This window comes from Dreissena polymorpha, chromosome 5 (assembly GCF_020536995.1).
Source record: "Dreissena polymorpha isolate Duluth1 chromosome 5, UMN_Dpol_1.0, whole genome shotgun sequence".
NCBI classification, from domain to species: Eukaryota; Metazoa; Mollusca; class Bivalvia; order Myida; family Dreissenidae; genus Dreissena; species Dreissena polymorpha.
In genome coordinates, this window is record NC_068359.1 from 88,037,671 (window position 1) to 88,051,844 (window position 14,174).

Here is a 14,174-nt window from a genome sequence, read left to right on the forward strand (position 1 = left end):
ATATTTGATTTACACGCAGTTTTCTTTCGACACATTTCAATCACAATTTCATAGCCGCGTCATGCGAAAATGGATCTTATTCGTTTCGCCCAGCGTATCTTATGCCCAACCTGTGCATTTGCGCAGTCTGCTGGCGATGCTGTTTGCTCTTAAATCGCCCAATGTGTTATGGTCTCATTATGTATCTCCTGAAATGCTTTTCGATACAGTATTCAAAATAGCAAATTTGTAAATAAAGGTGGCCTATCCAGGCGTTTAGGAACGATTTCTAGACATGCTGACCGATTACGGCAACCATTTATGGTTGGATAATTAATCGATATTCCTCTTATCGTGACCCTATACTATGTGTTTGTTTTCTTATCTTGAAAGCGAAACTGTGTTTATCGATAGTTAATTATATATTTCCTCGACGATTTAGTGAACGAGTACTGACCCTGAAATTATGCGAGATGGATTTTAACGCGTATTATAACTGGGTCACAATTTGTGTCATTTGAACATACAGAGAGTAGTCCGGAATTTCTTACACTGAATAGTGATACATCCTTTACGCTGAGCCCAGACACAGTGATGTAGCCAAAGTTCAGAGGATTTATCTAGAAACAGCCTATGAAATATTCGAATATATTCATGCGTGTCTGCTGGCGTTATGTATAAGTCATTTAAGGTGTAGAGCTGGGTAAGAGCCGAAAAAGCGCATTGATGCTCTATACCTATATTTAGGTAAGAGTTGTTGACACCGTGTGAACTGTGCTAGGGTAACAAGTAATGCATAGACACAGAAATTCAGGTCAACAGGGCTGTCTTTATGACTATCTAATTCGTGAGTAAAAAGTATTGCTCACTTTTCTTTTTTTATGATTTATTTTCAGCAATTATATTCTTGTATATTTTGAATGTGTATATGGTGTCAAAAATCTAAAGTATGGTACAGAAAATTTCCATAATGAAATTATATTTTTAGTAAGATAGGTATTCGATATTCAAATAATATTCATTTAATATAATGATGATTGCAAATTATGTTTGTATGCAGTTCTCATTACCATTTTCATCATACTTACTATGCTTTCTGAACGTTAAAAAAGGGCAATGGTGTTGTTATTTTGTCTAAGTTATTTCTATAAAATATATAGGATGGTAAAAAGTGCACACACATCTCGACCCATGCGTTAAGACACACTCTTTATGCATGTGAATGGCTTGTGTTGATTTCAAATTTGTTTACACTTGTTAGTCGCATATTCACCGCATGAAAACTTCTAAAGGCGAATGTTTTACAAAGTCGAGTCCGCACTAAATTGTGAATAAAAACAATTACTAATGTCGTCGAAAACAGTCTTGCCGGTTGCTCGTTTATCAACCTCGATATCAATATGATGTTAATCTCTATTAGCTAAATTACTTTAAAAAAGAAGAAACGAACTCAAGTCCATACATAAGCTAAGTCTTAAGGCTCCGTTTCAAATTGAACCTATGTACTGAAATACATGGAATAATCTTCTGCGTTAAAACAATCAACAACTAGATGTTGATATACTATTATAAGGTGTATATTTCTAGCAATCATGTGGAGCTTCTGGAATACCATGATGAAGATAAACGACTTATTTTACCTAAATGGTGAAAACCTTGTACGACTTCAAATATCAGTTATTAAACACCGTCTACTTCTGTTTCAAAACAATGAAATCAATGTCCATGTTTTACATATTTTGTGGATTTTGATGAGATGTGTAATAGCTAGGCTGTCAGCCGTTCTCTACTTCTCTCGATTCAGAATTATTAGTGTTCCAAAGATCTAAAGACATCAAGTATTGCATGTTCTTACCAGGAGACCAACTGCAAAGGTGTCTTGTTGTATACAATCGAGTAAATATAAAATGGTATATATAACGTGAAACTGGCAACATAAGTAGACCAATGCAAACAGATAAAAAAATCAGATCGATTTTATTGTGAACATGTAATATACTTACGAAATACCCATAGGATATAATCCGTTTAAAGGTCTAGAAATATAGAAATTTTACAATTAATGAAAAAAATTATATTCGATAAACGATTGGTATAAATACATCATAGTTCAAAACAATTTCACTGGCAAACAAAAATGCATGGGATGTGACGTCACTTTTTAAATATTTTAACAACGTATAACTATTGACTGTTATTTATTCATCATATAACATGTTTACACTTATCATGATTGCCATCAACAAAATAAATCACACAAATACGTATATAATATGTCAATGTCCGGATAAATGTTTTACACACGTATGCTTCATTAAATATACATATTTTGTGAAACGTTATGATGTCCGTGACCTTACTGGAAGCGCACTTGCGTGATTCTCAAGTCGCCGTCTATTCTCAGAAACGTGAATTTGCCAAGTGGCTGCAGTCTGTGGTTGTATTCCAAAAGATGGTTGTTGTTCACGGCGACCTTCAGCGACAAAAAAAGTGCGTTTAAAACACTAAGAGTACATTAAATAGTACCTATATTCCTAATCGTTAACCAATCTTTCAAAGCAATGGAACTCCAGCCGTTTGTTTAATTTTTATACGATACAGAAACATGCATACTCTATAACGATCAGTTTGCTTTAACGTAGAAATACGAATGCATTTAGGTAGATATAAGAAAGCCTCAAACTAAGATTTCTTGAAAGATTGCATTAAGATTGTGATCAGATTGCAGAAAAACTGTAATAAGAGTGCAAAGTCATCGTACGAGAAATTACCCAAAGGCGGTAAACATATTGCAGTATTACTAATTTATTACTTAACAGACCGCGTTAAAAGAGTTATCAAACCTTAAAGCAGTACTGTTCCACAAGGATTATCATCTCAAAGAAGGCGTTCGGGGCCACGGGAAAAATACTGAGAGCGCGTTCTTCTGCTTGCCAGATATTGTTCTGCTTCGAGTTGCGCACAATCACGTTACGGTCTGAACCGAAGTTGAACCGGAAGTCGCACGTGAAGGCGTTATCTGGTCCATCTGGCGAGCTTTCGATATTAATGTTGAATCTAAGGATTTAAACAAAGCTGGGTTTCGTTACGTTCTAATTAGACATGTAATATACTACTTATTATCTGGAACGCCATTATTTGGGGAAAAAAACTGACCCCGTTCATGTATGTAATCTTATGTGCAAATAGAAAACCTATTAACGTCATTTCAAGTCCTTGTGTTGACTAGCATTGCAGATTATTTGCAATTTACATTGGTGGAAATGTTTCTGTTTAAATAATCGAACATTGTGTAAACTATATATAATTAAACTCAAATTCAACGCGTAGCAAAACTAACATTTCACTAAAAGCCTTGACCGACTAACTGGCAAAAGCTAACTTAAAACCGATGTTCATTGATCGATGGTCGAGAATAAGAGTAATTTATCTGACATGCAAATTTGAAGCAAAAGCAAGCACAACTCCACATTATTCTACGATGGTTTTGAGAACAACAACAAATTGGTAGTGACATACCTCAATATACAAACAGTATGTTAGTGTTGTGATGATTGTAAAAAAACACCATATTTAGAAATTCATACAATTTAAATATTTGCGCCGATTGCAATGGACACTTCTGACTAACCTGCTGGGTTTGGCATTGGGGATACCACTGATGAAAATCATTTTCCCCGGGTAGATCGACCCCATGTTGTGAAACAAACGGAGTCGGCTGAAAAGACAATCATTGGGTAGATGTTAATATAACTGCTGCATATACTTTTATGATAAAATGATGATCTAAAAGTTTGAAAACAATACCGAAGACCCATATATAAATAGCTTTTATTGACAAATTTATATATATATGGTGCGGGGATTAATGACAACTTAGGCAAATGTTTCGACTGTTCGCTTGCGAACACATCTCTCAACTTTTAATGACGTTATCCTGAAGAAATCGTACCGAAAATGATGTTTGAGAGCAATACTGGCGTATCTTGATATATATTGACATATGATGATGATGCCGATCACACTTGTGTTTATTACCGAACAATTGATCCTTTTTTTAAATATTAATACCTGAATGTGTTTGTAACATGTGTCCACGATACATCGGATAGGGGGGGGGGGGGGCTTACTAAGTACATTTTGACGACAAATTGACAAATTCAAGTTAGTATGTTTTCACAGAAAATCACAGAAACACTTTATATCAGGTGTAAATAAAATGTTTTAAACTTTTTGAATTAGATCCGATGTTGTCTGGTAAATATACAGCATCGTTGAAAACCACAATGCACACGCATGTTTGGCATGTTAATCATTGGCCCTAATCCTTGCTGTCAACCTAAGAAGTATCGATACAGCTTAATTGCATGAGTGTTTCACAGGAACTGTCACATTTAAGCTAAGTGTACAGTTTAAAGTAAGATACGAAGAAGGTTAGAGCGGACAGTAACCGCTTCTTTATTCAATCCAGAGAATGATAGTTAAACCTCTGCACACGCACAACATGAAGCCGTTACAGTAATCTGTTTTTGTATGAATTGCCGAAATGGTAAACAACGTGCTCGTATTTGAAATAAATCATCGGATCCTCTTTTAATAACAGATTCACGCTTCTCTTATCGACATTGTAAACACGTATCGGGTCAAGAGGGTTATCAGCATCGTCTAGCTTTTTTGTCAATGTACCATTTGAAGTTGATTAACCACATTTTATCTTATGTGATTTGTTAGAACTGGTCTCACTAACAACCTTGTACATATCATTCTTTTCGTGAACGGTATTTCGGAGGATTAATTATAGGGAAACCGTCCTTCTAAGGACGCATGATTAAGACTTATTGTGTTGGAGTGAACCAGTTTGACCGCATGTAAAAGGAAATTAGATGAGCACTTTGTTTTGAGCTCCGAGTTTTCGATTGATACCTGTTAAGAAGAACATTTAGCACCTTTAAATATGTTTATTATTGATTTGGTCTTCTCTATAAATTGTGTCTATTTGTAATTACTAACTTATTTATTCACCTTTTTTTTGAAAATATTTTTGTGTATTTTATAAGTGTTTGCGACCATACTTTTGGTGCTTTAAAATGTTTAAGAAAGTAAATAAACATTATTGCTGTGCTGTATGTCATACCTAACCCCTATATAACTCACTACACTGAACTCAAGGCTAACATGAGTTATTGCCCATTCTACTGTACATGCCTTCTGTCAGAAAATAGCAAGTTAAAATAATCGATTAACTGACATGATTGCCGAATCTTCTTTAACCGCGGAAGAAAGTACTTACTGCTAGCTGGTGTTGGTTTATCTATTATCGCTTTGTATCATTGTTTCTTGCAAAAAATTGTTTTTAGTACGGCTGTTCAATCAACATGTTTTGTCATCAACTACGCAATTAAAGTAATAATTTTGATGTGGGAAGATATAATTATATTATATTTGAAAAGTCGTTTAAAAACATGTTCGGAAAACCGTGTAAAGATATGCACGCCTGTACGTTTGTTTTACCTACGCTTGAACTAAGTCTTTATACATATAAATTTCACTTATTGTTCCTTTGACCTTGAATTGTTTACTTAACCATCGACCTGGGGTGAAATTGCGCGTCACTCATTACGCCTGGAACAACAGCAAAATAAAAATATAAATAATATGATTAGTGTTTATTGATTTTTTGTTACTTTGTATGATTTAAAGGGGCCTTTTCACGTTTGGGTAAATTGACAAAATTGAAAAAAGTTGTTTCAGATTCGCAAATTTTCGTTTTAGTTATGATACTTGTGAGGAAACAGTAACACTGAACATTTACCATGCTCTAAAACAGCCATTATATGCATCTTTTGACGATTTAAAAATCCCGAAAATTATAAAGCGTTGCGAAACGAATAAATAATTTGGAGAGTTCTGTTGTTGTCGCTATATTTTGTGAAACTACGAGTATTGCTTATATAAAGTATAAAATACAGATTGCAGTGTATTCGGAAGAATGGCCGAGTGGTCTAAGTCGTAGACTTTTTACTCCAGGATTCCAGGGGATCAGTGGTTCGAGCCCTGCTGAGGGCTTCCCTTTTTTTCTTTTTCTAAATTGTATTCTTGATTTTTTACTATAGCTTTTTTGTATCCAATGTTTACATTTATCAATATAAAGCATTTATTGACAAACTTCAAAACATGCCAAAATCTGTGAACAGGCCCCTTTAAAGTCTTTAGATTTTATCCTATTGGTCAAAGCAAAAAAAACCGTTAATGGTTCCATTATTTAGAAAAACAACACGTGTTTGCATAAAATAAAACAAGTTACAACACGAATTCATTCAATATTTGAATTGTTTTTCTTTTTTGATCCAGTCTATACAGTACCGTTAACTTGCCAGGGAAGGAAACTACTTTGAAGAGTTTGTGAATTTCGAAGTTAATGAAGTCATTTCGCGACTGAGGTAGATTAATGTGTAGACCCGGGGTATATCCCAGCACACCTACCTGATTGACATGAAAGACTCCCGAAAGTTGGGACGAAATTTAATTCATGGTAGCAATTTCCATCTATTTTGTTGTAACTTGGTGTGTGTGTGTGGGGGGGGGCGGAGTTCCCGGATAAAAACCGTACCTGCCAAGTATGGTGACTGCTAATCAAAATCGTATGCTTCTGAAAACGGGGTTTGGTCGCCTACATGTTTGTGCGGAGCGCGTGTAACCACCATTGCGTTTACCGGACAGCCACCACTTCTAAGATTTTTGCACTTATTATCCTAAATACACCACACATTGTGGCGGCAGAGAAATTATAGACATGTGCTCGGAAACAGTAATATAATTGCGCGGAGATGAGATACACTTACCGGATTAAGGATCGGCCCAACAGGTCCCACGCCGGGATATCCCGTCGCCTGAAACACGAGACTTGCAGCGTCAACCATGTCAACTACCCGAAAATCAAGAAAGTCTAACTTTAACTGGCGTATTTCGTCACAAAACTACGTCACACGAGATACGTCACACATTGCGTAATCAGTTAACCGAAAATAAAGTACGGAAAGCTGATATTATGCCACATTTTAATGTAAAAATTCACATAATACATATTATCAACGACAATAAACGACAGACATAAGTGGAACGTGTATAATAAGCTCCAGCCGTATAATGACCGCTTTATCGGCAACGGGCCGATTATTTACGTCAGGACCAGCGACATGTATGCTGCATGCTTTTGTCTTAAAACACTGTACTTTTAATCATTTACGCATATTCTCTCAAGTTTTTCTAATAACTATATGTTTGGGAACAAATAGGGACTTGTATAGCGCGACCAAAGGCCATTCTACTCTAATTTGGAAAAAACGTATTTGATGTTCTTCTACGGCTATGAAGAACAAGCCGCATGTTGTTCACGAGGTTTATTGCATATCTTTAAAATCAAACAATAACTTTTGTGATCTACGTAACAAAATATCTTACCGGATGTGGATATCCCATGGGTGCCTCGAAAACGATCTCCCGGATACGGATTCCCTGTTCCAGGGAGATGTGGCTCACCCGCTGTAGCGGGATGCGGTGGTTATAGTCGCAGAAGTGGCGACCGTCCACTTTCACCTGCAGATGGAAAAGGGATTAACAAGCGTTATTTATTTTATTGATGAGCTATTCACAAAATTTACTCCACTTATCGATGAACTCCCTACGATAGTTACTTCCCTCATCGGTTAAGTCCTTCCAACAGTGTGTTCCCTTATCGGTGAACTGCCTGCAACAGTTAGTTACTTCCCTTTACTTTGAACTCATCGCAATCAGTCACTTCCCTTTTCGGTTAATTTCTTGCCATGGTTACTTTCCTTAGTGCATTGCAAATTAAATGTATTGAAGCATGAAAGCAGACACTATACTTACTCAACGGCAATGAAAGACGACCATCATTACCATCCATCACTTACCGTGTAGTGCCCTGCATGTATTACAATTGAAACGTCGACAGAAGCGCCGTGCCTGAAGGGAAAACCTCCTTGACGCTCTTCCGGTCCCCAAGAGCCGCTCTGGAGACTGTTCCGGACCACCTGAAAGAGAGCCCGTTTGCCTTGTCATCTCCATTACTTAATATGACATAAATCTCGTTTAAACAAATGATTAATTAATGACTGGGTACAATTAACAATAGCAATATTAGCTACCTAAAATAGCACAAATAAACGCTACGAAGGTGACAAAAAGGGTGAGTATGCCAGGGCCATTACCGGTATGTAAATAATTGGTAAGTAAAGTATTTGCTTATTGTAGAACCATAACCGTCAATTAAGCTCAAGTAAGGTTTGACTCAAGAGATAATTTTTCATATGACCATCTCCACTCTTGTTTCCTGTCTTATGCTGAATGGCGGACCCTAAGAAAACCATCGATTTAACTAGCTTCTGTGTTTTATTTTTTCGGTATAAAGACGGATACATCAGCACAGTTAAACTGCATTCCACAAATATGAAGGATACATGCAGACCCCTAACCTGATTTTCGTTGAAGCGCGGGTTGAAGGCAAGTGCACAGTCGCTCCTGGGGTCCGTACTGCCGCCACACTGAAGGCTGATCAGGAACCTGGGCAATCGAGAAGAAATCAGGGGTCAGTATTAAGAAACAAGAAATCACACGAATGCAGCTAGAATACAGTCTGATCAGGAACAGGGGATAAAAGTCAGTATGCAGCTAGAATACGGACGGATTGGAAGCATGTCAAATGAGATCTGTATTGGTCAAAAATAGATACAACGGCACTCATTTACCCGGTATATCGGATGGCGCCGTTTTTTTTTTACAAAAGCGGAACTAACCTACGGTCTTTCGAAACAATCTAAGTATACCAGCTATTTCTATAAAACGTTAAACGATAAAAAATTTGCTTAAAATGCCATAAGTATCGATCCAAATAAATTATATGTACGTAATAAGCAGTTTTAATATCGATAAAACACTTATATACAATAGTAAATGGACACTATGCAAGTTTTTTTTCATGAATATTACGGACGAAACACGGTTTTAAAAGATTGCATTTATGATTGAATCCATTAACAACTACATCTTTTAACAAGGAAGCATTTCTGTACAAATTTTACATAAGCTATGTATTACATGGCTAAAACGGTGAAATGTAGTTAATATTGATTTTTGTTCTGTATTTACCCCGCATGGTGCTTCTCCGTGGTACCCCTTACGTGAATAGATGGCGCCATCTGTCATCGCCATGGCAATGGGGCCCACGTAACGGGGTTGACTGCAAATGACCATCATAATTATTATTTTATCCCATCTTCACTGCGGCATTGACGGTATAACACCCCATGGAATAAACTTACCTTTATCCCACCTTGTTGAATAAACATGTCGCGTTCACGGACTACTTTTTATTCTACCACTAAATAATTTTTCATAAGAAATCTCTGGAGTCGAAAAAACTTGAGCTTTAAAATTATACGACCTTCAACCTTTAGATCTAGTCAAGGGACATACTTTTCGCCATCAGTATACTGAATCAGCTGATTGACGGCGTCATAAAATGACATACCTATTGCGTCATTTTCCAATAATATCTGATATCATTGTTTAGTGTAACCGAAACTAGTATGCGATGTCTGGGAATAAAACATTGAAGACGCGCATTTTTTGTTCGTGCTAATGTATCCTGGATGTAATTATGAAAAGTGCATATTCTATGGACTACTTACCTCGGATGGAACCGGTGAAACGATGGATTTAAATCTACATGAAGATCTAGCTTATTCGTGTTATTGATTTTCAGAATGTGCGCGCCTATTTGGATGTGAAATTGTGTGTATAATACATACTAATTGGTGTGTATTTTGGTTCAGTAGTCTATTCGAATTGTTTTGCTTTTGGATGTAAGTAAACGTAAGGGTATTTTCTTTGATGAATAAACTTTGTCTTTGTTATTATTTCAAAGAAAGTCTATTCAGTAAGAATAGCACGTTTGCAACAAGTGTTTCAATGCTTAATATAGTTATTACGGATTATATTGTGTTTGGGTAACAAACTACATGATGTGAAGGCTAGATCTAGACGCTATCAAAATCTGCAGCATCCATGAAACAAGAGGGCCAAGATGGCCCTAGTTCGCTCACATTTTTTTACAAGGCCTTGTTCATTGCTTAGTTGAAAATTCAGTACTCTAGAGCATATTAGATTGGTTCTTTCTGTTTACTTTTGCAGTGTGAGAATATGATTAATTTTGATTGAGCACTGTCCATTTGCATGGGATTTTTGCAATACAAAAATTTGCAAGTAATGCTAATTCTACATGCGTTTACAGTGTTTTTCTGAGATTTGTACCTGGTGACCAAGATTTTGACCCCACATGACCCAATGTCTAACTTTGCCTAGATATCATCAAGAAAAACATCCTGGTCAAGTATCATCATTATTGGACCAAAACTATGGCCTCTAGTGTGTTTACAAGGTTTTTGTAAGATAAGACCCCATGACCTAGATATTGTCCCCACATAACCTAAACGTCAAACTTTACCTAGATATTGTCCAGACAAACATCCTGGTCAAGTTTCATCATTATTGAACCAAAACTCTGGCGTATACAGTGTTTACGAGGTTTTTGTTAGATTTGACCTGGTGACCTATATTTTGACCCCTCATGACCACACACCAAACTTTGCTTACAAAAATAAATATTATGACCAATATTCATAAAATCCGAAACAAAATTGTGACCTCTAGAGCGTTTACAAGGATTTTGTATAATATAATGAAAATTTGACAATCTTAGGGCAATAATTCTGCAATTTACTATGCGATTTTGCTCATTATCACACTTGACTGAGATCTTATAGCTTCTCAGCAACTTTGATACAGAATGCTTGAGAAATTTGAATGCTTGAGTGTTTACAAACAAAATGTGGACGAACGGACTGACGACGGACAAAAAACAATCCTTAAGCCTCACCTGAGCAATAAGATGAACTAAAAAGTGTGTTTTTTTCACCGATCTGAGCCATTTATCGAACTTGTTTGAGATATCAATAAAACCATTGTCTTGACTAAGTTTCACGATAATAAGGCAAAAAATGTGACTTCTAGAGTGTTCACAAGGTTTCTCTATAGTCATAAACAGAAAATTGCCCCCCCCCCCCCCCTGGCGGCCAAGCTTAAAGACCGATCGGTACCATTTTCAAACTCATCTGAGATATAAAAAAAACAATGTTTTCACCAAGTTTCATGATGATTGTGCAAACAAATGTGACTTCTAGAGTGTTCACAAGATTTTTTAAGATATAAATAAAAGGAAAATGCGCCACCACCCCCTGGCAGCCATGTTTTTCAACGGACCGGAATCATTTTCAAACTGAACTCTCGTATCTAGGAAATAAATGTTCTGACCAAATTTATGAAAATTGGGCAAAAATGGGACTACTAGAGTCTTCACATGTTTTCACTATATACATATAGAGAAAACTGCCCCGCCCACTGGCGGACTTGTTTTTTATCGATCTAGACCATTTTCGAACTAGTCAGAGATATCAATAAAACCAATGTGTTGACCAAGTTTCATGGTGATTGGGCAAAAACTTTGACTTCCTGACTGTTCACAAGCCTTTTTTTACTTTATAAATATATAAGGAAAACTGCTCCGTCCCCCCTGGCAGCCATGTTTTTCAACGGACCGGAACCTTTTTCGAACTTAACTCACGTATCTAGAAAACTGCCCAACCCCCTGGTGGCCATGTGTTTTCACCGATCTGGACTATTTTCGAACTCGTCCGATATATCAATAAAACCAATATTTTAACCAAGTTTCATGATGATTGGGCAAAAATTGTGACTTCTAGAGTGTTCAAAAGGTTTCTCTATAGCCAAATAAGAAAAACTGCCCGCCCACTGGCGGCCATGTTTTTCAAAGGACCGGAACCACTTCGACCAAGACAAACATTTTGACAAAGTTTCATGAAGATTGGGCATGAAATGTGACTTCTACAATGTTTACAAGGTTTTTCTTTTTTTGACATAGTGACCTAGTTTTTGACCAAGCATGACCCAGTTTCAAACTCGATCCAGGTATCATTGGGACAAATCTTCTGACCAAGTTTCATGAAAATCGGACAAGAAATGTGGCCTCTAGAGTGTTTACAAGGTTTCCCTATAGCCAAATAAGAAAAAACTCCCCCGAAAACTGGCGACCATGTTTTTCAACGGACCGGAACCACTTTTGAACTCAACCAACGTATCATTAAGACAAACATTTTGACAAAGTTACTTGAAGATTGGGCATGAAATGTGTCTTCTTCAGTGTTTACAAGATTTGTCTTTTTTTTTTACCTATTGACGTAGTATTTGAACCAGCATGACCCAGTTTCGAACTCGATCGAGGTATCATTGACAAATCTTCTGACCAAGTTTCATGAAGATCAGACAAGAAATGTGGCCTCTAGAGTGTTTACAAACAAATGTAGACGGACGGATGGACGACGGACAAAGACCGATCACAAAAGCTCACCTGAGCAATCAGGTTAGCTAAAAATAAGGGGATGATAGTTTTTTTGATAATTTATGTTTAGAACGACTGTGTGTGTAAATCTACATGTACATATATGTTGACATCGACATCATTTTGTCAGGAGCAATCGCCGCCATATTGGATTTCGATCATTTTCTTTCGAAAACAAAATGAATTATATCAAAAGGGTAAAATCTTCTTTTCGCGTGCGTAATGTGTTACAATTTGCATGCTGCGTAAAATTGAATCGATGTATATGGTGATATTTTTTCTCGTGTTACGGTTTTTGTGTGAATTGTTTTAAGACTATTTTGCGTACCAGAACAAATACATTCTATATAACTACGCATAGTTACATTCGTTATATATAAATTTTAAGCGCTTTTAAGAAGGTATTAAAATTATTGATAAGGTTATTAGGTCGATTAATGTTAAATCATACGTTGAAAAAAAAAAATGGGATAAATAGAATACTAGGATTAGCGTTGAATAGAGAGAAGTTTATATTGCTCGTCTCATACACCGAAAGAGCGCTCGCCAAGGCTCGCGCTCCCGGTGTTCTAAGCCTCGCAACATAAACTTCTCTCTATTCAACGCTAACCTAGTATTCTCTATATCTTCAAGTAAGGGCACTAGAAAGGAAACGAAAGTTGTATTTGCGAACTGTTGGCCCTTTGATCGTGACCCAACTGTACACTTGAAGGAATTGTGTGTGGGTTTTACTATACGAAACGTTTTCATTAAGTTGTTTTATGATATATTTGCATTCGAAGTATTAAAATGAAAAAGTAAACAGCTGTATAAATTTCTTCGGATAGCTTAAGTTAAATGCAACGAATCACTTACGCTGGCTGGAATATACGCGTATAAATATTTCCAGCAAGTCATGTATCTTTTAACTATCATGAAATGTACATAACACCGTCATCTCGTGTAAGAGTACTTATAAAATGAAACTCAAGTCAGACCTAGCTGGAAGGAAGTTGCACTGCCATTTTATAACAACATGTATTTCTTAAGTTCCTATTCCTTATTTTCTTCCATTCAATATTTTTCTTTCTTCAAAGTTTTTTAGACGCATTCTTCCATAATAACCACATCACACGATCATATTGTTACACTAAGAGGCAAAATATCACTTTTGTTATAAACGGGAAGAAACACATGTTTACTTATATGACAGACATAGGACTGTTCAGTAAAATAAAGCTAAATATTTCATACCATGCTGCTCAAATATACGTTACACAATGTAAATAAAATACATAATAAATGTAACATGAACTTTGATGAAGCAAATTTGTAAAACGATATCGTGAAGCTATTAACAGTTTAATTTTAACATGATACTTGGAGCTTCTTTTAACAAAACACACAATTACCGATGTAAAATCAAAGTGAACTTGAAGTACCGCAACTGATCATAGCATAGTGAAAGATAGCTCGCAATTCAATTCCAAAATTTGTTGTCCCGCATACTCGTTAATTATCAATAAATATATAACTCGTTGTCGTTATGATGCGTGGTTATTAAACTCGTGGTCTTCTTCCTACGCATTAACTATAATCGTTGTCTATTGCCCGATAAAACCACACCATTGAAAATTAATTATTGATTTAAAGTATTGTTTTTAAATCAATTGTATATACGATAAAGTGCAAAAATATACCAATATTTATATATATATAT

General features: G+C 36.1%; 1 pseudogene; it reads right to left on the reverse strand.

Annotated features, from left to right (window-relative positions):
* Nucleotides 1-2,160: 2,160 nt before the first annotated feature.
* Nucleotides 2,161-9,264, reverse strand: LOC127831053 (galectin-4-like; annotated as a pseudogene).
* Between the last annotated feature and the right edge of the window lie 4,910 nt (nt 9,265-14,174).